Source organism: Entelurus aequoreus, linkage group LG04, assembly GCF_033978785.1.
Source record: "Entelurus aequoreus isolate RoL-2023_Sb linkage group LG04, RoL_Eaeq_v1.1, whole genome shotgun sequence".
NCBI lineage: Eukaryota > Metazoa > Chordata > Actinopteri > Syngnathiformes > Syngnathidae > Entelurus > Entelurus aequoreus.
In genome coordinates this window covers 56,460,685-56,485,708 of record NC_084734.1, presented here as the reverse complement: position 1 = coordinate 56,485,708, position 25,024 = coordinate 56,460,685, and the positions used below count along the sequence as shown (strand labels likewise).

Below are 25,024 nucleotides of genomic sequence, written 5' to 3'. Positions count from 1 at the left end.
AGCCCTGCTTACAACGTGCATCGACCGGACCTTTTACGTGAGTACAATCTACACTATACACGATCAAATGTACAATTTATTATATCCCAGTTTCATGCAAAAATGTCGAAAATGTACTCCTATGTTGTTAGTTAGATGCATAGCATGTCAAACTTTAATCGAAGATTAACGTGAAAATTTCGCAAAACTACCTTTGTAGCGTTAGTTACCTAAATCCATTATTTTGTAGCATGGGGAGCATTCATGTAAAGATGTCGAAAATGTACCTAATATAACTTGAGTTAGATGCATGTCGAACATCTATTTATATTGCGTTATCTACTTAAACATTGTTAGATAGCTGCATGGCAAAGTGAAATCCACTCTGTAATAATTTTGCTTGTAAGCTTGCACTATATTGGTACTGTATGCGTATTTAAAAACATAAGTGCGTTATACACAAATATATTTTTCCCATCTTCACTGCAGTTTTTGTGTGTAACTTTATGAAAGTCACAAAACAATCCTGTTATTTAGATAGTATTTTAATGACTACATCAAAATGTATTTAAGCTACATATGCTTTATTTCTTTCTAGCGCCAGATTGCCTTGTACTTTGTGACAAGCTCTCCAGCAATTACTTCAAACTCCACCTTTCCTTGACCATCGCCCACCTGTGACCCGCAAACCTTCCGTTTTTTATTTGTTTCCCTTCAACGGTAAAGAATCTGGGTATTATCTTCGACCCAACTCTCTCGTTTGAGTCACACATTAAGAGTGTTACTAAAACGGCCTTCTTTCATCTCCGTAACATCGCTAAAATTCGTTCCATTTTGTCCACTAGCGACGCTGAGATCATTATTCATGCGTTTGTTACGTCTTGTCTCGATTACTGTAACATATTCTTTTTGGGTCCCCCTATGTCTAGCATTAAAAGATTACAGTTGGTACAAAAGGCGGCTGCTAGACTTTTGACAAGAACAAGAAAGTTAGATCATATTACGCCTATACTGGCTCACCTGCACTGGCTTCCTGTGCACTTAAGATGTGACTTTAAGGTTTTACTACTTAGGTATAAAATAATACACGGTCTAGCTCCAGCCTATCTTGCCGATTGTATTGTACCATATGTCCCGACAAGAAATCTGCGTTCAAAGAACTCCTGCTTATTAGTGATTCCCAGCGCCCAAAAAAAGTCTGCGGGCTATAGAGCGTTTTCTATTCGAGCTCCAGTACTATGGAATGCCCTCCCGGTAACAGTTAGAGATGCCACCTCAGTAGAAGCATTTAAGTCCATCTTAAAACTCATTTGTATACTCTAGCCTTTAAATAGACCCCCTTTTTAGACCAGTTGATCTGCCGTTTCTTTTCTTTTCTCCTCTGCTCCCCTCTCCCTTGTGGAGGGGGAGTTGCACAGGTCCGGTGGCCATGGATGAAGTACTGGCTGTCCAGAGTCGGGACCCGGGGTGGACCGCTAGCCTGTGCATCGGTTGGTTCCCGCTCGGGACGGTTTCCTGCTGGCCCCACTATGGACTGGACTTTCGCTGATGTGTTGGATCCACTGTGGACTGGACTTTCACAATATTATGTCAGACCCACTCGACATCCATTGCTTTCGGTCTCCCCTAGAGGGGGGGGGGGGGTTACCCACATATGCGGTCCTCTCCAAGGTTTCTCATAGTCATTGAAATCGACGTCCCACTGGGGTGAGTTTTTCCTTGCCCGTATGTGGGCTCTGTACCGAGGATGTCGTTGTGGCTTGTGCAGCCTTTTGAGACACTTGTGATTTAGGGCTATATAAATAAACATTGATTGATTGATTGATACATTGACTTTCACCCATCCCCTGGTTTTATCTCACCCACTGACTGCTACTTCCTGTTCTGACACTTGACCTCGCCTCAGTCAACCTTCTCCTGGTTGTGTCTGCTCTGAATATTGTTGACATGGATTGTAAATGGGACCACGTTTTTAAATACCTCTGTGACAGCAAATGTCCAGAGGATTTTGCCAAGCCTCAGAAGTGTAAATTGAGAAGATATTGTAAAAACTTTCCAATCAAGGGTAAGTATTTGATGTTCCAGCTATTTTACAATATGTTATATTATTTATGAATATTGTCTGTAGATGGGGAGCTTTTCTTTGGTCAACGAAAGGTTATCAAGGAAAGAGAGGAGGCCTGGAAGCTCTTTCTGGAGTTCCACTCCACGCCAATCGGTGGACATTCAGGAAGAATCAAAACACAACATGCCATGTGCTTAAGATTTTACTGGTTTGGCATGTGTGTGGATATTGACAAATGAGTATGTGTTTTGAAGTTATCAAAATAATAAAACTTCAGAAGATACACATGATGCTATACTGTAAATTATTTTTTCTTTTGAGACGTGAGTAAGATCCAACCCATCTACTGCACAAGCTTGTAGCAAACTCCCAAGACCTTGGTCGCCAACGCCTACCCTCCCGGCGCCCGTTCTCCCACCATCCAGCAACTCTTGGTGGACTCAAATTCAACACACTTGAGGCATGGAGAACCATCTGGCAGAAGACCCCTGACCCCCTCAACTCTCAGTCAACCCAAATACCAGCCTACCACTGGGCACTGACCTTCTTCGCAAGAACTGGTCAACACTAAACCGGATACGGATGGGTGTTGGCCGATTTAACACCAACATTCACCGCTGGGGTCTACGCCCATCAGCAGCCTGCCCATGCGTAGCCGAGGAACAGACCACCCACCACATCATCCATGAGTGCCCCACCTTTACCCCAGCCAATGACCTGAACCTTGCTAATCTGAGCCCTGACACAGTGAGCTGGCTGCAGTGGCTGATCAACATCGCCAAGCTGTTTCATACAAAAGAAGAAGATTTTGTCTTAAAGGTTGCAGAATGTGACAAGTGTCAACGCCAAGGCAAGCCTCTGGCTGCTGCATTGCCTCTTCAAAATATAAGGGTACATTTCTGCCTTGATATCAAATCGCTTAAGACAAATTAGTAGCTAAACCATTTCATCGCAGGTGTTGGCTGTCTGGGAACTGTTGGGTATCGATCTGACAGGACCCTTGCCCAAAATTCTTGATGGGTAACAATATATTCTGACAGCTACGGACTATTTTTTTTAAAGTGGGTTGAAGCTTTCCCATTAAAAACAAAAGTGTGCATTAGAAATTGCACAACAGATTTGCTCAATTATCTACAGACATAGCTGCCCAAAACGTATATTGTCAGATCAGGGGCGAGAATTTGTCAATGAGGTACGTGGTATTTTAAATTCCTTTATTATTACTTGTATATATGTACACTACTTCAGCAATTATTGTCATGTGTTTAGCTTAACTGTTTGCCCTCCTGGGTATCGAGCGCAGTGCTATTGCTGCCTATCACTCACAGACATAGGTGGATTAATGACCGGGCCTACCGGGCCCAGGCCCAGGGGGCCAGAGGCCCCAAGGGGCCAGGCCAACTTGGCCCCGCGGCCGCGACCCAAGCAAAACTACTTTTGCAAAAATAATAATCTTAAGCCCCAAGGGGCCAGGCCAACTTGGCCCCGCGGCCATGATCCATAGAGGGTAAGAGGCCCCAAGGGGCCAGGTCAACTTGGCCCCGCGGCCGCGACCCACAGAGGGCCAGAGGCCCCAAGGGGCCAGGCCAACATGGCCCCGCGGCCATGATCCATAGACGGTCAGAGGCCCCAAGGGGCCAGGCCAACTTGGCCCCGCGGCCACGATCCATAGAGGGTCAGAGGCCCCAGGGGGCCAGGTCAACTTGGCCCCGCGGCCACGATCCATAGACGGTCAGAGGCCCCAAGGGGCCAGGCCAACTTGGCCCCGCGGCCACGACCCACAGAAGGCCAGAGGCCCCAAAGGGCCAGGCCAACTTGGCCCCGCGGCCGCGAGCCACAGAAGGCCAGAGGCCCCAAGGGGCCAGGTCAACTTGGCCCCGCGGCCACGATCCATAGAGGGTAAGAGGCCCCAAGGGGCCAGGTCAACTTGGCCCCGCGGCCGCGACCCACAGAGGGCCTGAGGTCCTAAGGGGTCAGGCCAACTTGGCCCCGCGGCCATGATCCATAGAGGGCCAGAGGCCCCGAGGGGTCAGGCCAACTTGGCCCCGATCCATAGAGGGTCAGAGGCCCCAAGGGGCCAGGCCAACTTGGCCCCGCGGCCACGACCCACAGAGGCCCCAAGGGGCCAGGCAAAATTTGCCCCGCGGCCATGATCCACAGAGGGCCAGAGGCTCTCAATCATTATTATCAAAGCTAATTCTCAAATTGGATGGATCACACAACCTCACTCACATATTCTTTATCAATTATTAAAGGTTGTTTCTGAATTTTGATCACAGAACTTAATGCAAATATTCTTGATTGATTGACAAAGCTCATTCTCAAATTTTGATTACACAACCTTACTCTGACAAATTATCATTATCAAAAAGCTCTATCTCGAATTTGGATCACAGAATCTCACTCAAGTATTCTTAGCTGTGCCCCTCCCCCATCAAGTCTTTCATAAACCGGTCTGTTCTTTTAGAATCTCCTCATTTGGTATTTTGAACTCGTGAGAGACTGCTCAAAATTTGGTTTCCTTTCCCTCAGTTCAGACTCAGAGATAATTTGAAATCATTCAACAAGAAGTTTAACGCGCGCACACACACACACACACACACTTGAGTTGAGCATTACTTGGAAATTCTTATATTTTCCATTTTGCTGTTATTATCAGCATCTTCCCATTTTGTCCTTTTCTTTCGAGAAAGTTTACAGTCTGACATTTGTCACTGCTGTCAGTTAATAACTTTTTGGTCTTTGACCCATTTTGTCATTTTCTCGATTCGATCGTCACTGACCACTCTCTCCTGTCTGGCAGACATCGTTGCTGCCATCATAGCTAGCAAGCTGCCTTCAGCGGGTCATCCCTATGTTCCCCGTCCCTATGTTACCCGGGTCCTATGTTCCCCTCTACCGGGGAACTAAGGACCCTTTTTAAAAAAAAGGGTTCTATGTTCCCCGCTGCGGGGAACGTACAACACTTTTTCCAGAAAAGGGTTCTATGTTCCCCGCTGCTTCCAATGCGCGACTAAGTAAGACGCACGCAGACACGCATGACAGAGACGCGTTTAAGTTGTCGAAGGAAGGAAGTTCGCGTTTGAGTTGCTCTATCTGCTGCCGCACGCCCTGTGACAGGTTAGGTTTAGGGATGGTTTTGGTCAGGGCACAATTTCGCCAAAAAAGTGCTCCACAACGCCCTGTGACAGGTTAGGTTTAGGGATAGTTTTGGTCAGGGCACAATTTCGCCAAAAAAAAGTGCTCCACAACGCCCTGTGACAGGTTAGGTTTAGGGATGGTTTTGGTCAGGGCACAATTTCGCAATTTCGCCAGATACAATGCAGGGAACATAGGACCCTTTTTTAGAAAAAGGGTCCTAAGTTCCCCGGTCGCATACAAAGACCCAGGAACAACCGGGGAACATAGGACCCGGGGAACATAGGACCCGGGGAACATAGGCACGCTCCCGCCTGCAGATAGCAACATTTTGGTGTCCTTTGGGAAAATATTTAGAAAGAAGACAAAAGTACACACAGTTGTACAACTATTATCTTTATGATCTTTTTTTTGTTAGTTTCTCTGTTACTGTGTGTGGCCAATTAAGCGACTTTTGGCCATACCTGGCTGGTGACATTTAGCGACTTTCTGGTTGATGTTAAGATTAATAATAGCAACAGTTCTCTTCATCTTAATGCAATTTATTGTGTCTGTCTCTCCACATTTTGCCATTAGGTACTTTGAGCTCTTGTTGGTCAGTCACTCTAAGGTACATTGTTGCTGCCATCATAGCTAGCAAGCTGCCTGCAGATAGCGACATTTTGGTGTCCTTTGAGAAATATTAAGAAAGAAGACAAAAGTACAAGACATTGTACGATTACTATCTTTTTAAAATTATTTGTTTCACTGTGTGATTGACCGACTTTGCCGCTAGATTTCGCGTCTTTTGGCCATACCTGGCTAGCGACTAAAAACATCATTTAGCGACTTTTTGGTTGTGAAGATAAGTGGTAAAAGCAGATCTTCCTGTTGGTCTTCCCACATTTTGCCATTTGGTACTTTGCACTCTTCTTGGTCACTCCAAGGCATTTGTCCCTGCCTTCAGCTAGTCACTTGGCTCTTTTGGAATATATTTCACTGTAATTGGCTCTCTCTCTCTCTTTCTCCTCAGTACAAATCAGCCTGTTCCCTTGCCATTCATCACTGACCACTCTGCTCTCCTGTCTGTCAGACATTATTGCTGCTTGCAGATAGCTTGGGGTCCTTAGAGAAAATATCAGAAGAGAAAAGTACACAATTATCTTAATTATCTTTTTTATTCAGTCAGTCCTTCAGTGAGTCCCAGTGTGTTGGCGATTAAGCAACGTTGGCATTCAATTAGCGACTTTTGGCCATACATGGCTGGCGACTCAAAAAACTAGAAAAAAAGTACAAAAAGTTGTACAATTAATATCTTTATTATCCTTAATTCCCCTGAATCCTAGAGTGTGTTGCAATTAAGCAACTTTGCTGCTAGGTTTAGCGACTCTTGTTTTGGGCATACCTGGCTAGCGACTACAAACATTATTCAGCAACTTTTTGGCTGTTAAGATTAACGTTAATAAATTAAATCCTAATACAATTTATTGTGTTGGTCTCGCCATCTTGCTATTAGGTACTTTGAATTCTTGTTGGTCTCTGCTAAGGTATCTGGCTGTTGTCTTTGCCTTCAGTTAGTCACTTGGCTCTGGAATATATTTAACTGTACTTGGCTCTCTCTTTCTCCTCAGTACAAATCAGTCTGTTCCCTTGCCATTTAGACATTTTCTTGATTGGATCATCACTGACCACTCTGCTCTCCTGCTGTCTATCAGACATTGTTGCTCCCATCATAGCTAGCAAGCTGCCTTGGTGTCCTTTGTGAAAATATTTAGATAGAAGACTAAAGTGCACAAAGGTGTACAATTATTATCTTTTCAAAATATTTGTTTCACTGTCAGTGTGATTGACCGACTTTGCCGCTAGATTTCGCGTCTTTTGGCCATACCTGGCTAGCGACTGAAAACATCATTTAGCAACTTTTTGGTTGTGAAGATAAGAGGTAAAAGCAGATCTGCCTGTTGGTCTTTCCACATTTTGCCATTTGGTACTTTGCACTCTTGTTGGTCACTCCAAGGCATTTGTCCCTGCCTTCAGCTAGTCACTTGGCTCTTTTGGAATATATTTCACTGTAATTGGCTCTCTCTCTCTTTCTCCTCAGTACAAATCAGTCTGTTCCCTTGCCATTTAGACATTTTCTTGATTCGATCATCACTGACCACTCTGCTCTCCTGCTGTCTATCAGACGAATCAGTTGATTCTCTGCTCTCAATTGTCTATGCTAGTAAGCTGTTATTCTCTGCTTTGGAGTGTTGATGCTGGGTTGCTAGTTTTCTAAATCACCTCACACACTTGAAGGAAGCAGCACCGATCATAAACACACAAACAAACTCACACACACACACACACACACACACACACATAGTTGGTTTATCTGTTGTGATAGGCAAAGAGCCAATGTGCAAAGAAAGAAGGGAAATATGGATCATAAACGTTTAAGTGGAGGAGCTAGAAAAAAAATTCAGCAAGAAAAGAAAAAAAAGGAATCAGTTTTACTTGAGAGTGTTCCAAATATCTCCAGCTTCTTCAGTACAAAGACATCTGCTGAAAGCAATTCTATAAATGCTACTGCAAATTCAGCTAAGGTTAGCAATGCACCTGAGCTAGCATGTAGCTCCCAAGATCCTGAGACCACTACAAGTGTAGACACTGAACCAAATGCTTCTGATGCTTATGATTCAACCAATTCAGCAGTAGCCAGTTGCTCGGATGAATGTGAGGTCACTGCACCTCTGGACAGCATAGAAAATGAGCTGAATCTTTCTTCAACACCATCTACAGTGACAACTCTACCTAGTGATCCCGCTAAATGGGCTGAGACCCTCACTGAGTCAATGAAGGAAGTTCTTATTCAAAGAGGTGCAAAATCATTTCACAACCGTCACAGCCATTATCCAGCTTCTGTGAGGAACAGTGGGCTAGGAGGCAAAACCCGATGCCTAAACAATGAACATTTTACTTCACACTTGCCCAATGGACAACGAGTACAAAGAGAGTGGCTGATGTACTCTCCCTCTACTGGTAATGTTTACTGCTTTGCATGCAAACTGTTTTCCCCAAAAACGCATTCTTTTGTGACAGGCTATTGTGATTGGAAACACTCAGAAAGATTTGGTGAACATGAGCGAAGTGCTGAGCACATAACCTGCATGCAAGCAGTCTTGAACCGCGCCAAAGGTGCCACAGTTGATGCAGACCTGTTCAAACAGTTTCAGGCAGAGAGCAGCTATTGGAGGCAGGTGTTACAAAGAGTTGTTGCAGTCATTAAATTCCTTGCAGAAAGGGGCCTTGCATTTAGGGGTAAAAATGAATCGTTAGGGTCTCCTCTCAATGGGAACTACCTTGGTATTCTGGAGGTCCTGGCTGAATTTGATCCCTTTCTAAAGGATCACATCAGAAAGTTTGGGCAGATGGGTCGAGGTAATACCTCATATCTGTCCTCCACCATTTGTGAGGAATTCATTGAATTGATGGGTGCAAAAACCAAACAGGCTATAGCAGATGAACTGCAAGCAAGCAAATACTACTCTATCATTGTGGATTCAACCCCAGATTTATCTCATGTGGACCAATTGACATTCATATTCCGTTTTGTTAGCAAAGAGGGCAGTGTTGTTGAACGCTTTGTGGGTTTTGAGCCCATTACTAGCCATACAGGTGAAAGTTTGGCTAACTGTGTCATGTCTGTGTTGGAAAATCTAGGGTTAGAGCTGTCAAATTGCAGGGGGCAGGCTTATGATAATGCCAGCAACATGTCAGGGAGGTATAATGGGTTGCAGGCTCACTTAAAGAAAAGCAACCCATTAATACACTATATTCCATGTGCAGCTCACTCTTTGAATTTGGTGGGAGTCAACAGCATTGACAGATGTGGAAATGAAGTCTCTAAGTATTTTGACTTGATTCAGTCTATTTACAACTTCACAACTGCATCCACACACCGATGGGACAGGGTATTTGGCAATTCCAACATAGATCTCACACTTAAAGCTTTATCCAACACGCGTTGGAGTTGCCGTGCAGAATCTACCAAAGCACTGTGGCAGAACTACAGTAAAATAAAAGCAGCACTACAGGTTATTTCCACTGATGACACAGAGAAACGAGACACACGAACTGAAGCTGACAGTCTAGTGCGGAAGCTGGATTCACTTGAGATGGCCTTCATGGCAGGCTTTTGGGACACTGTTCTGTCCAGATTTCAGGCCACAAGTCTGCAACTTCAAAAAGCAGACATGGACCTTGGTACAGCAGTTAGATTGCTGGAATCTCTGCGCACCTTTGTTCTCTCCCAAAGAGATCTATTTGATCATTTTGAGCAGAAAGCCTTAAACATGTTGGGTGGCACCCCATCTTACAGGGCTGAACGGACGAGGAAACGTAAAAAGTTTGCTGATGAATCAGCATCCCCAGATGTTGTGCTTGAGGGAAGGCAACTGTTTCAAATAGAGACATTTATTGCCTCTATTGATCAACTGAGTTCAAGCCTTAATCACCGTCTGGAGGCCTACAAACATCTGAACAATTTGTTCAGTGTCCTTTTCTCTTTGGATACAGAGTCCAATGCTTCAGTCCTTCACAAGGCCAAGATTCTCACTGAATCATACCCATCTGACCTCAATGAAAGTCTTGGACAGGAGCTTATACAGTTCAAATCTTTTATACAGCTCAACAACACTGATGAGGAGAGGACCCCTTCAGGACTGCTCAAAACAATAATACATTTTGGACTACAGCCTACGTTTCCTAATACATACATTGCGCTACAGATTTTTCTCACTCTACCGGTCAGTAACTGTGAGGGAGAACGCTCATTCTCTCTTTTGTCAAGAGTAAAAAATGAGCTGCGCACAAGAATGACTCAGAAAAGATTAAATGCGTTATCTCTAATGGCAATTGAGAGTGAGCTGACAAGAGAGTTGGACTTCAATGATGTGGTGGATGATTTTGCAAAATTGAAAGCACGAAAGAAACCCCTTGCTTAAAGGTGCACTGTGTAAGATTTTTAGGTTATTTCCAGAATTCACCCATTCACTAATGTTAGGCTACCTGTTTTCATGAATACTTACCACCACCATAAAATTCTAAGTATCCATTATGACTTGGAGAATTGCACTTTTGCCATTTCTGGGAAGTGTCACCTGGATTGTGAAGATAGGATTGACTTTAGGCAGAAGCTTGGTGCTTTCTCTGGCAAACTGAACCTCAAGCTTCATTCTCTGCAGCTTTGCATTCTTGTGCAGACTTTCATCCACAAGGAACTTTTCAACTTCCCCACTATTGTGAAGGGGCCATCAAAAGATTTCAGTGTGTCCAGCATGTCTAGTCTCTTACTCTCCTTTCTTTGAGCCATCTCTTGTTTCTCATCTGCCCTACTCTCGAATTTTGCCTTCATGAATTTACTCCAGTTGAGTTCAACCTCCCTTTTTGCTTGTGCTGCTGCCTTGAAACCTCTGAAGCTCCTGGCTCTTCTGTAAAATTATTGACCTATTGACTGCGTTCAGTGTGCCCAACTTCTTCGGTTTGTAGTCCACCTTGCCACATTGTCTCTCCATCCCAATGTTGTGCACAGGGGTGCCATCAATGTTACTAGCCTGTTCACTGACAGGGTCCATTGGGAAGGTCTCCTCATCCATCCTCTGCCTGGCCAGGACAGTCTTCAGATGGGGCAGCATGAGATCTGTCAGCTGCTTCACTTCATCCAAGTATTCGGCAGCCACGTCTGACACTGAGTTCAGGACATGTCCAGTGCCTGTCCAGCCACTATAGCATTCTTGGAAATGGGCTATCTTGACCTGCATGCAGCCCTTGTACCATGAACAGGCCTACACCTTTCTTTGTGGTGCTCTCCGATGCATGTTATCATTTTACCTTTCTCCTTCTCCTCAAGCTTAACCACAAATAGATACAGACTTTGAGCCTCAATTTGCTGCACAGCTGCCGTTATGCCAATGTGTTTTCCTAAGATATTATTTTATTTTTAATGATAGAAGGGAGGAAAAGGGGGCAAAAATCATGTCCGATTTAGTTTTTTGGGTGGGTTGGGGGGTTTATTTCATGATAGCTACCAACTTCCAATACATAATATCTCTCAAATGACCCAATGCACCATCACTGAAGTGGGCGTAATCATTTTCAAAAATGTTTATTTTTAGGCCATTTATCCCCTCCCCCTGTGTCTGTGTGAAACCTGTGCTTGTCAGTGTCTGTGTGGTATACCTAATAGTGTGTGTGCAGTATGTGCACTCTTCTGTACAGTACAGTGTGCATGTCTGTTCACAGTATACAGTATTTCTTGCATAGTGCGTGCGTGTGTGTGCGCCCACACGCGCGGGGGGTTGAGGGGCCAAGACCATGTCAGGCCCAGGGGGCCAAAATTTCTTAATCCGCCCCTGCTCACAGACCAATGGTCTCGACGAAAAGACCAACCATAATATAAAGTTTTTCAGTAACAAACATTTTTGCAATCTACTGTATTTCTCACACTGAAGAGATTTTTGCGCAGAAATGTTTTACTTTCTGTTTAACGATGAACCCATCTTTGTCTTTCAGGGCGTTAACAAAATTGGTCAATGAGAACCAAAATGACTGGGACACCAACTTGGAGGCTGGGACACTTTCTCCTAGGTCAAAAGTATACGCATCAACAAAGCACATGCCCATCAGTATGATGTATGGAAGGGAGGCTGTTTTCCCATCAGACGTTTCTGTGGATGTGCCGGTAAATTTCCGTATATTTTCAGCACATTTGCATGGAATTTTGGAGTAGACAAAGAATGGAAAAATGTTTTATATAACTTGTCTTTCTGGACAGCTATCCATCCACTCCCTAACGAAGATGATTTTGAGATGTTTATGGAAAAGAGAAAGGAGCACATGGATAACGTGCACGCCAGTGCCCAGAGCAACATCTCTCAGGCACACGAAAAACAGAGGCTTACGTATGAGAGGAAAATCTTTAAAAAGTACATAGGAGTATCCTATAGTGTTGGACAAGAGCTGATTCTATTCAACATGAGGAAGCGGGGGAGAAAAGGAGGTGAGTTAGCATTTTGCATTTCTATTGTTTAAACATGAAAATGTACAATTTGGTAAGAGAAATTGTACAATTTGATGAAATTATCATTGTATTCTTACAGGACGGATTGAGCCAGACTTCATTGGGCCTTACAAAATAGGGGAAATAAACGGCAAAACTGTCTCATTAGTCAATTCAGCAGGGGACATTCTTAAAACAAAATATAGTATGGATCACCTAAAACAGGGTTGTCAAACATACAGATCCGGCCCGCCAGTGGCTCAAGTCTGGCCCTGGGGGCTCGGCGGGCCGGACTGGGTCGGTACTACCGAGTATTTGCATTAAATCAAACGGTACCCTGAATCTGTACTTGAACACATCCTTGCAACATTATCCGAGTGGAAGAGTGAGCGATTTCCTAAGTTGACTACAATGCAGCACTGCTCGCAAAGAGCGTGATGACGTAGTTTGTTAACATCCGTCAATCATTGACTGCGACGTTCGAGCGTCATTACGTCAATGTGCTGTGTTGTCGGCAGTTAGCTCCGGTGTGGCTAGCAACAGCGCTAAGCAGTTTCAATTCATCTGACGTTCTCTCTGTGTTGCTGTTACTTTATCGGCATTGTTGTCCAGTCCAACATAGTTATATGAACTGTTGGCATGTCTTCGGCGTTATTCATTCCCGTGCCCGGAAAAGAATGATGCTGTTAAACGGAACGTTAAATGCCCCCCCCCCCACCCGTACTGTGAGGGGGAGAAAATCAAAATATTGTGTCCCTATAAGCGGCAAGCATTTGCCAATATTAGCTTATCGAGAAATACTGTGGCAGACAGGATTTCCGAACTCTCTGCAGATTTAGACCTCCAACTGAAACGGAAAGTGGAATAATTTCTGGCGTTTTCTGTTGCAATTGATGAGAGCACTGACATTACGGATGTGGCTCAATTGGCCATATTCATTCGTGGAGTTGATGAGACTTTAACTCTCACAGAGGAGTTTCTGGAACTGGTGCCCATGACAGACACCACAACGGCTGAGGACATTTTTCGTGCCGTCGTTGGACCACTGGACAGAGTCAGGGCGGACAGGTCCTGCGCAGTAATCCTGGCTACAGATAGTGCGCCGTCAATGGTCGGGAAAAAGGCAGGTGTTGTGACAAAGTTCAGAGAAAAAGTACAAGCCACAACTGGAGGGGGTGAGTTTTGGACCTTTCATTGCATTTTGCACCAAGAGGCGTTATATATGTTGCAAGTCACTAAAAATTAATCACGTCATGGAGGTGGTTATCCGAACTGTAAATTTTATCCGAGCCAGAGGTCTCAATCATCGTCAGCTGGACAGCCTTCTTGCTGATTGTAACAAATTTCATGGATTGCCATACCACACGGAAGTAAGGTGGTTAAGCAAAGGTGCTGTATTAAAGCGCTTCTTTGATCTACGGGTGGAAATCAAACATTTCATGGAGAAAAAAGGACCTGGCATTTATGGTTGACATTACAGAGCACTTGAACAATCTGAATAAAATGTTACAAGGACACAGAAAAATTGTCACACAGTATTGTGACAGCATACGTGCTTTCCAGCTAAAGCTCACGTTATGGGAGACGCAGATGGTAAGTGGTGACCCTGCTCATTTTCCCTGTCTAAAAGATGTGTGCGCAACAAGCGTTAATCCTGACCTAAGACAGTACAAGGACAAGATTGTGCGGCTGCTAGGGGAGTTTGAGAAGTGATTTCAGGTTTTTGGCAAACTCGAGACAGAATGAACAGTTTTTCACTCACCCTTCACAATCAGAGCTTCTGATGTGCCCGTTGATATGCAGCTTGAAATAATTGATTTGCAGTGGGATGTAGGATTGAAGGACAAATTTTACTCCGTTGGCTTGGACACATTTTATAAGTATGTCTTGCCAGGCTATCCTAAATTAACAGCACTGGTAACAAAAATGTTGTGCTTGTTTGGGACTACCTACCTCTGTGAGCAATTTTTTTCAGTTATGAATATCAATAAAACAAAGCTGCGATCAAAGCTCACGCATAAACACTTAAATGAGATTCTATAGTTGGCTGCTACACAGGACATGATGCCTAAAATAGATGCACTTGTGCAGGCAAAAACATGCCAAGTTTCACGGATAAATGCATAGTGAGACTACTGAACCCTGTGGAGTGCTGCATTCAACTTTGCACTTAAAAATAGCTGTGAAATCAATATTTGTTGTAATAGTTGCAGGGAAATTCAGTGTTAGTCTGCAACAGAATAACTACCGGTGTTTCTGCTTCTCTGGAAGGACAAAATAAACCGTTTGTGCCTCGCTTTACTACATCACCCCTTATCATGTGATTGTGCGCGGATTCACTAGAAAATCATAAAAAGTCCTTCTGTAACCCTTCTTTTGCAATATAATATTAGAGCACACATAAGCATGGTCAGTCGCTTTCAATTTACCAGGACCAGAAGATTTTATGGTTTTTAGGAACTAGTATTATTGAACATCAGAAAGTATTTTTTTTATTTACTTACAACATGTATTAGATAATTTGACAATATTAATACAGGTCAATTGTAAATTTGAAAGGAATGACTGATAAAAAAAAAAGCTGGCAAACATACATAATACCCTCCTTGCAAATTTGGTTGTTGGGGCCCTTTTCGTTTGTTTGATCAGTGGTCTTTTTTCAGTTTTTTAGTCTATCCTGTTTGTGTAGGAAATGTGGGGGGGGTCCTTCTCCCACGCAGCAGGATGATTCTGCTTGGCTCGCCACCCAGCTCCTGCTGGGAATGTCCAAATCTGGGTATCTTAGCTTTCCTCACAAGTCCAGTAGGGAAATTATGGTGGCGTGTCTTCCGGAACCCCCCCAAGAAACTGACCTATAAGTAGGTCAGGCAATATTTCGTATTACCAAAAGTGTAGTTGTATAACAAACATATCTCCAATCTCAAATGTGCACTCAAGCATGTGTCTTAAGCTGAAGTGTTCACTTACAGTTGAAAACCATTCCTGTTTTTAAGTGATTTCGTAGTATATACAAACATTTAATGAATTGCATTCACATTAACTCCCATTTTTAATACTCAATCAGGGCTGCCAAGTTTCAGAAAATGACAAGAGTGAGACTTATGTGGAATGATGCGTTTTTGGTCTTTTTAACACTGATTTGGCCTGTTTTAATGTTGACTTATACTTAAGACTGATGTGCTCACCTCCAGCAGCTCTCCCTGCACTGTGGCCTCCTAACGCTAGTCTTAATTAACCAGAAATCAGAAATTATCCTCTTCATCTGTGTTCTCTATTTGGATCTTTTCTACTACTTAGTCCTCACTGTGTTAGGTACGACTAGGGGGAAGGAGACGGCACGACACAGGAAGTCTTGCTCAATGGGTTTTATTGAGCTTTTGATGTATACTTGGAGTGTGTATGCTACTATGTGTGTGCATGCGGGATTATGTGTAGAAACTAACCAGATAGTATTGACCAGGGGTTGTTGGAAGTATGTGTTGGTTGTGGAGGCAAACAAGTCCAAAAGGGCTGGGCAAAAGCAGTCCGCGATCCAAGCGAGGTCCGTGGGGCTGGAGAGAGACTTCCTGAGGTCCGGGTACAAAAGCGGGGTAGTCGAGGATCGAGGAAGGCAGTCAGGGTCCAGGGGGAGATCCAGAGAAGTGAGGCGCACGGCTCACTTCTAAGGTAACGGAGACAACTGCGGGAACAGGTATACGACAGGGACAAGTCAGAACAAGGAGCGAGGAAACAAGGAGAGCAGACACAGGAACGGAGCCAGAGTCGCTAAGATTATTGTAAACAGAGGCTACGTTCCGGCGCAGGGTAGTCTGCAGAGTGAGCCTTTATGCTGCGGTTACTCATGAAGTCCAGGTGCGCAGATTGCAGATTGCCTCTGGCTGTGGAGGCGCGTGTCCTGCGGTGCTCACCGCGGAGCCTCTAGGTGCTCCCGCCATGGAGGGAGAAGCAGAATGCGCGTGCGCCGTAACACACTGTCCTCAATCTCTTCTGATCCCTCTTCATCTTCCATTGTTGCCAACTCTTCAGTAAGGAAAGTAGCTATTAACTGTTATAAAAGTTGATAGATGACATATTTGGCTCATTGGCATAATTGATTACACTGGATGCTGTAGAAGAGAGGGATAACATAGTGGGAGACATCAAAAGTGAGTTGAAAAATGCAAATTATGATTATAATTGTAAATTCATTTTCTTATGAGAATGTGAGTCTGAATGTTGTCTGTCTATCTGTGTTGGCCCTGTGATGAGGTGGCGACTTGTCCAGGGTGCACCCCACCTTGCGCCCATTTGCAGCTAGGATATGCTCCAGAGGACCAAGCAGTAGAAAATGGATGGATGGATGTTTATTCTTAGTTTAGTTGTATTTTTCTTTGTTCTACAATGTTAAATGTTAGAGTATCAAATGTAATCAAAAGACTGAAGTATTGTGATTTTCAGAAACGAACCAAATCTATGACTGGCTCATTAACATGAATGATAGGTTTGTTTTTATTTCAAGCGTGACGGTGGTGAAACATTTACATTGATCTCACTCCGTAAAGCAAGGCAGAACCAGTGGCAGCTTTTTACAGAGTGGATGTGTGTTTCCTCTCTGCTCTGATGAGAATGGAACTTTATTGTCATTGCACAACATACAAGAGTGATACGCGCTATCATGTCTTCAAAACATCCACAAAGTTGCTAGTTGCTTTTGAGTAAGAACGTCACTAAGAGGAGTTGGAAAGATACTAGATGGTGCCAGCCAGTACCTGCAACATGGGCGCAGGTTTGCGGTTGAGAGGTGTCGGATTGGTGGCATACTGACATTCTAAAAATATTGACATTTACACTTTGCAAGAGATTTAGCAATCACATTTAGATTTAGATTCAAAACTTAGGTTTTGATTTAACATTTAGTTTTAGATTTAAAATGTATTAGATTGAACATACATATTTATATTTAAGATTTAACATTTCGATATAATATATATAGATTCAACATTTAATTTATACTTAATTGTGATGAAAATTAGCTAAATCCAAGAAAAGTGAGTTAAATCTAACAAATAGTGTGACTGAACTTTTACATTCGGCACCTCATATGCTATGACGTCACGCCTTTGTCACAGTCTCTGTCTGTGTCTGTTTGTCTCTGTGTTTGTCTTTGGGAGAGTGGGCGTGTTTTGGGCATAGGCGTGGCTCCAGCTCTCAGCCTGGCACAGCTGATCCCAGCAACCTAATCACTCACCTGCCTGCCATCAACTCATCACCTGCAGCCTTCAAATGTTTGGACTTCACTCGGCGCGATCGCCAGATCGTTCACCTTTCTACATGTGGTAACGCTTCTCGGCCGTTTGTTCTTGTATTCTAGCACTTTTGGATATCTTGCGAATCTGCCTTTTTTGTGTTTTTTGGCTCCTCATTCTACCCCTGTTTTTTCCCTCTGCCTTCAGTTCCCTACCTGCCGTGTGTGCCTGCTCAGCCTGCTAGCCTCAGCCTGCTAGCCACAGCCTGCTAGCCTCAGCCTGCTAGCCTCAGCCTGCTAGCCTCAGCGTGCTTGCCACAGCCTGCTAGCCTCTGTGTGCTCTCCTGGACTGCCAAGCCAAGGACTACGAGCTCCCTCCTTTCCCTCTGTTTTTATTAATTATAACCCTTGAACTTTACTTCTGCCTGTCTTTTCTGCATTTGGGTCCACCAGTTTTACCAACCGTGACAGAGCGATCTGGCCTTTTTCAATGGACCCAGCAGATTTTGACCGTGTGAGAGAGGCCCTTGCCAATCAAGGACAGCGTTTGGGAAACCATGACCAACTACTGCAGAAACGTATTGACCAGATGTCACGCGTTTCCACCCAGCTCACCACTCTCATCAATCAACAAGCTCAACCACAACCCGAACCACCTGCACCCCCTGTTGTCCCTGCTGCAGAGCCACACATCCCACCGCCTGAGAAGTACTCTGGCAATCCTAGCATTTGTCGTGAATTTTTAACTCAGATCCAGCTTGCTTTTGATGCTCAGCCCTCTCGCTTTGGCCGTGAGGCAGCCAAAATCGCTTACGTGGCTAACCTGCTACAGGGGCCCCATTTGAGCTATTTCAATGCCCTTCGTGAGCAAGGATCCCCTGCAGTCCAGTCCTTTACTGCTCTATCTGCAGAACTGAAGCGGGTCTACGACCACCCCATACGAGGGCAGCAAGCAGGTCAGCAGTTGTTGCGACTTCGTCAAGGGAAAAGCTCAGTAAGAGAATTTGCCTGTGAATTCCGGTCTCTAGCGGTGGAGTCTGGCTGGAATGACAAGGCCCTTCTCACTGCTTTCCAGAATGGGCTTAGTCGGGTCATTGGAAGGGAGATTGCTCTGAGGAATGAGCAGCTGTCCCTAGACGAAGCTATTACTGCAGCTATCAACATCTCTGACCAGTGGCAAGCTGACCCCGTTCCTTGCAGGTCATCGGAACCCCCCAGCTTTAGATCCAGGCCGGCCGAGCCCAACTTGCCAATGTGCACAGCCTCAACCTCCAGTTCCCCTGTTGAGGAGCCCATGCAGGTGGGCCTGGCTAACCTTACACCTGAAGAGCGCCTCCGCAGAAGGAGGGCAGGAGTGTGTCTCTATTGTGGTCAACCTGGCCATTTCCTTGCCACTTGTTCTATGCGACCCAAAAGAGTAGGCTCACCAGTAACAGTGGGGGTTCTGGTGAGCCCAGCTGTCTCCTCCCCAAGTCCCTATGCCGAATGCAGTTTTCTGCTACTCTCCGTTGGCAATCCCAGTCCTTGTCTCTCCTTGCTCTGGTGGACTCGGGGGCGGATGAAAACTTTTTGGACGCAGACGTTGCTTCCCAAGTGGGCATTACCATCGAGCCACTTCCCTCACCCTTGCAAGCCAATTCCCTGACTGGTCGACTCCTTGCCCGTGTCACTCACCGATCCGAACCTGTGCACCTCCTTGTCTCCGGTAATCATCTTGAACAAATCCAATTCCACATAATCTCTTCTCCTTATGCTCCTGTAGTCCTTGGTCAGCCCTGGTTAAGGCTTCACAATCCTCACACTGACTGGGCTGCAGTCAAAGTGGTGAGCTGGAGCTCCTACTGTCTCTCCACCTGCCTGCGGTCTGCCCGCTCCCCTGCTGAGGACACAGTCTCTCCAGTTGTCGCAGAGCCCCCAGATTTGTCCAAGGTTCCCTCTGTCTACCATGACTTAGAAGAGGCCTTCAGCAAGCAACACGCACTGTACCTCCCTCCGCACCGCCCTTATGACTGTGCCATTGACCTGCTTTCAGGAGCTCCCCTGCCTTCCAGTCAGTTATACAACCTGTCCCGCCCTGAGAGAGAGGCGATGGAAAAGTACATCCATGACTCATTGGCTGCAGGCATTATTCGACCCTCATCTTCCCCACTCGGTGCAGGTTTTTTCTTTGTGGGAAAGAAAGATGGCACTCTACGTCCCTGTATAGATTTTCGAGGGCTGAATAATATCACCATTAAAAACAAATACCCACTGCCTTTGCTGGCATCTGCCTTTGAACCCCTCCAAGGAGCGACTGTGTTTTCCAAGTTAGAACTTCGCAATGCCTACCATTTGATTCGAATCCGAGCTGGTGATGAATGGAAAACAGCCTTTAAGACTCCCCTTGGTCATTTCGAATACTTGGTTATGCCTTTTGGCTTGACTAATGCCCCATCAGTTTTTCAAGCTCTGGTGAACAATGTCCTTCGAGACCTGATTAACCGCTCCGTCTTTGTGTACCTGGATGATATCCTGATTTTCTCCCGCAACTCGGAGGAACATGTGGTTTATGTCAGACAAGTGCTCCAGCGCCTTCTTGAGAACAAGCTCTACATTAAAGCAGAAAAATGTGAGTTCCATGTTCAGTCCACAAGGTTCCTCGGGTTCATCGTTGAGAGTGGTCAAGTGAAGGCAGACCCCGAAAAGGTGCGAGCTGTGGTAGACTGGCCTCAACCAACCTCAGTTAAACGTCTCCAGGGCTTTCTTGGCTTTGCAAACTTTTATCGCCGGTTCATCCAGAACTGCAGTCAAGTGGTCGCACCCCTCACAAGACTCACATCTCCGTCGGTCCCATTCACTTGGACAGCAGAGGCTGACGCGGCTTTCAAGGAGCTTAAGAGACGTTTTACCACAGCTCCTGTCCTGATTCATCCTGACTCCTCACGCCAGTTCATCTTGGAAGTCGATGCCTCAGAGTCTGGAGTGGGGGCTGTACTATCCCAGCGTTCTGCCAAGGACAAGAAGCTCCATCCTTGCGCGTTCTTCTCATATCGGCTAGAACCTGCTGAGCGCAATTATGATGTAGGTAACAGCTGGCTGTCAAACTCGCTCTGGAAGAATGGAGGCACTGGCTTGAGGGAGCAGAACACCCATTCATCATCTGGACAGACCATAAAAACCTGACCTACATTCAGTCTGCCAAGCGTCCCAATTCCCGTCAGGCCCGGTGGACTTTGTTTTTTGGTCTATTCCGCTTCACACTGACTTACCGTCCAGGATCCCGCAACGTCAAGCCGGATGCTGTGTCACCTCAGTTCACTTCGGAGGGTCCCACCAGTCCTGAGCCTATCCTTCCGGCGTCTTGTGTGGTGGCCGCAGTGACTTGGGAGATTGAGTCGGTGGTCCGAAGGGCTCAGCAAGACCAACCAGACCTGGGTAATGGTCCTGATAACCGCCTCTTTGTGCCTGACGCTGTACGCTCACAGGTTCTTCTGTGGGCACACACTTCCCTGTTTGCCTGCCACCCAGGAGTTGGCCGCACCATGACTCTCCTCAAGCGACACTTTTGGTGGCCTACCATGAATGCTGATACCCGGGCCTTCGTGTCTGCCTGTACTGTTTGTGCCCGTGGAAAATCCTCTAATCGACCACCTGCTGGCCTACTCCATCCCTTGCCAGTCCCAAGCCGCCCCTTGTCTCATATTTCACTGGACTTTGTCACTGGCCTCCCGCCTTTTCAGGGAAATTCTCTTATCCTCACTATAGTGGACAGATTTTCCAAATCAGTGCATTTTGTGGCTCTACCCAAACTCCCCACGTCCCTGGAAACAGCCAACCTCATGGTCCAGCATGTGTTCCGTCTTCATGGAATTCCTTCAGATGTGGTCTTGGATAGAGGGCCTAAGTTTATTTCGGAGGTTTGGAAGGCGTTCTGTCGGGCCATTGGAGCCACTGTGAGTCTGACTTCGGGCTATCACCCTCAGTCAAATGGGCAAACGGAACGGGCAAATCAAGACCTAGAAGCGGCCCTCCGATGTGTCGTTGCTAAGAACCCCTCCTCCTGGAGCACCCACCAGGTATGGGTTGAGTATGCCCACAACTCATTACTCTGTGCGGCCACAGGAGTGTCACCATTTGAGGTATCTTTAGGTTACCTACCTCCGTTGTTTCCTGCTGAGGAGGATGACATCTCCATACCTTCAGTCCAGGCTCAGATGCGGCGTTACCGCAAGGTGTGGAAAGATGCTCGTGCTGCCCTCCTCAGCTCTGTGGACCGAAATCGTCGGTATGCTGACCTACACCGAAGTCCGGCACCTGTATACCAGCCAGGTCAGCAGGTGTGGCTTTCCTCTAGAGACCTTCCCTTGAAGGTGGACTCAAAGAAACTTGCCCTTATGAAATCATTTCAATCATCAATCCAACAGTAGTTAAGCTCAAAGTACCTGCACGCTGGAGGGTCCATCCCACCTTCCATGTCTCCCAACTGAAGCCTGTTTCGACCAGCCCACTGTCTCCCCCTAAAACGCCCCCCCACCCCCCCGTGTCATCGACGACCACCCAGCCTACACAGTCCGGCGGCTTCTGGATGTGCGCCGTCGGGGTAGAGGTCTGCAGTACCTGGTGGACTGGGAGGGGTATGGACCTGAGGAGCATTGCTGGGTGCCGCGCAGCTTCATCCTGGACCCTTCCCTCATCTTGGCCTTTCACTGCAGTCACCCGGGCAAGCCTGGGGGATCGCCTGGAGGCGTTCCTTGAGGGGGGGGGGGGGGGGGGGGGGGGCACTTTCACAGTCTCTGTCTGTGTCTGTTTGTCTCTGTGTTTGTCTTTGGGAGAGTGGGCGTGTTTTGGGCGTAGGTGTGGCTCCAGCTCTCAGCCTGGCACAGCTGATCCCAGCAACCTAATCACTCACCTGCCTGCCATCAACTCATCACCTGCAGCCTTCAAATGTTTGGACTTCACTCGGCGCGATCGCCAGATCGTTCACCTTTCTACATGTGGTAACGCTTCTCACCCGTTTGTTCTTGTATTCTAGCACTTTTGGATATCTTGCGAATCTGCCCTTTTTGTGTTTTTTGGCTCCTCATTCTACCCCCGTTTTTTCCCTCTGCCTTCAGTTCCCTACCTGCCATGTGTGGCTGCTCAGCCTGCTAGCCTCAGCCTGCTAGCCACAGCCTGCTAGCCTCAGCCTGCTAGCCACAGCCTGCTAGCCTCAGCCTGCTAGCCACAGCCTGCTAGCCACAGCCTGCTATCCACAGCCTGCTAGCCTCAGCCTGCTAGCCTCAGCCTGCTTTCCACAGCCTGCTAGCCTCTGTGTGCTCTCCTGGACTGCCAAGCCAAGGACTACGAGCTCCCTCCTTTCCCTCTGGTTTTATTAATTATAACCCTTGAACTTTACTTCTGCTTGTCTTTTCTGCATTTGGGTCCACCAGTTTTACCAACCGTGACTGAGAGACTGCATTAAATATTTACCTATTAAAAAGGAAATTTCAAATGTATTGGTTTATAAACCTGGCAAATGTACATGTCAAAAATGTAAGAAACAAATGTTTGAAAAGAAGATGTACATTTTATACTGTGCTAGTGGAATTTTCCCAATGTTGGATAAATAAGTGTGGAGAGGGGCGTGGTCGCGCGTTCCCTGCGGACGGGGTGTGTGCGGGGGCCGGGCATGAAGCAGCAGACAGGTGAGTGGATGGCTCAGCTGGAACGAGTTATCTAATCACCTGTTCCTTTATTAGCAGCGTCAGAGACCATGAGAGGAAAGAGCCGGGAAGCACGGAAGGAAGGACACTGGAGGAGAGGGCTGAAAAGCCAACAAGAGACATTATATGTGAGACGAGCTGAAAAGCCAAGGAGAGACATTGTGTGTGCGAAGAGCTGAAAAGCTCAAGAGAGACTTGTGTAAGGAAATTAAAACAATTGTAAAACCCACATCCAGTGAGTGTTGTGCCTTCCCCGGTGGTCCAAGAGGAACCCGAGACAGAGACATCTCACAATAAGGTTTACAGTAGGGTAAGGATTCATATGGCCCTATTCCTGGCTGGATCACCCATGAGAAGAAGGTGGGGGTTTATTCATTTTGCAATGTATTCTACAAAAAAATATGGAAAGCGCCTTTCTACATAGCGGTCAAAGTTGGAATTGCCATCTGGCAGCTTAAGTGGCTAGTGCAACCCCAATTCGTCACGTTTCATGTGTCAGATAAACTGCAATGAATGGGACCATTTGAATCCTTTTCCTACTGAATCTTAGCTTTTCATAAGTTATATGTTCTGATTGAAGATCAAAATCCATGTATTGTGTGAATTTTGGAATATTTCTCCCAGTATGATGGGTGGTTTAAGCATAGAAATCATAGACAGGTTTGATTGCTTTTGCAGCAGAGGTTACATGTAATGCCTTTTATTTTGAAGGCCAAGGTGTCCTAAAATTTGACCAGACGTTAAAATCAAATTACAGTGATTACTGCAGGAACCATTCAAGTGAGGACTCTAAGTTTTGTAAGATGACAGTACAGTGTTGTGAAAAGTCACTATAAGCCAGTATTGTTCAACCTTTTTTGAGCCAAGGCACATTTTTTTCACCAAAAAAATACAGAGGCACACCACCACCAGAAAAGGTTAAAAAATGAAACTCCACCAGCATTCTGTCTTTGTTTACTTTGTAGCCAGTTCAGTTTTACTTTTGTTTTGCATAGCCATCCTATGCTTCAGTGCCTTTTACTAGCGGGACTTGCCTTTTGTTAATTTTTGGTTTAAGCGTTACATACTTTTTTATCTGCACGCCGTCTACCGCTGTGCTCTGCATATTGGGATCACGACAAACCATCCTCTACGCGTTCTGACTTCTACAAAGCAATGAACTACCTGCTGCCACCTACTGATATGGAGTATTACATGGTTACCCTGCTAAGCTCTACACAGCACAGGCATTAGACAATGGCACATTATTAAGTTAAAGTTAAAGTACCAATGATTGACACACACACACACACACTAGGTGCGGCAAAATTATTCTCTGCATTTGACCCATCACCTTTGATCACCCCCTGGGAGGTGAGGGGAGCAGTGGGCAGCAGCGGTAGTTATAATTATTGATTTGCAAAAATAATGTTTTGGACCAATTAGGTGAAGTTGCATAATTTCCCACGGCACACTAGTGTGCCACTGCACAGTGGTTGAAAAACACTGCTATAAGCAGTGGTGAAACATGCACAACAGCAGAAACATGTCAATTTCACTAATATTCATGTATTTATGGACATGAAGGGGTCTCTTCACCTGCTGCAATGACATTCTACCTAAATCTTGATGAGAGCCTGTAGGAGGAGGAGGTAGAGGGCACATGCCCTGACCTTCTTTCTTCCTATGCATTAAGATAAAGAGGTGTTTGTGTCAGCAGTCCTTTCCTAACTGAAACTGGATCTTTCTTCTGTAGGACTATTGCGATTTTTATGCTATTGTGGTCTCTTTCATTTGTTAGTTTTTTCATGACTATGGTATTTCCGCACCTGGGTATTGGATTTCTGCTTTGAAAGAATTTTCATGAGATGTTATATTCTCTACTTACCTCCTAATCGTAATAATAGGATAACTCATCTTGTCTTCTTCTGTTTTATATA

General features: G+C 45.6%; 1 long non-coding RNA gene across 1 annotated transcript; it reads left to right on the top strand.

Moving 5' to 3' along the window:
- The first annotated feature begins 11,758 nt into the window (after nucleotides 1-11,758).
- LOC133647921 (uncharacterized) lies at nucleotides 11,759-12,368 on the top strand. Its single transcript, XR_009825805.1, has 3 exons — nucleotides 11,759-11,882; nucleotides 11,976-12,200; nucleotides 12,301-12,368. It is a non-coding gene; the product is annotated as an uncharacterized LOC133647921 (long non-coding RNA).
- The last annotated feature ends 12,656 nt before the right edge of the window (nucleotides 12,369-25,024 follow it).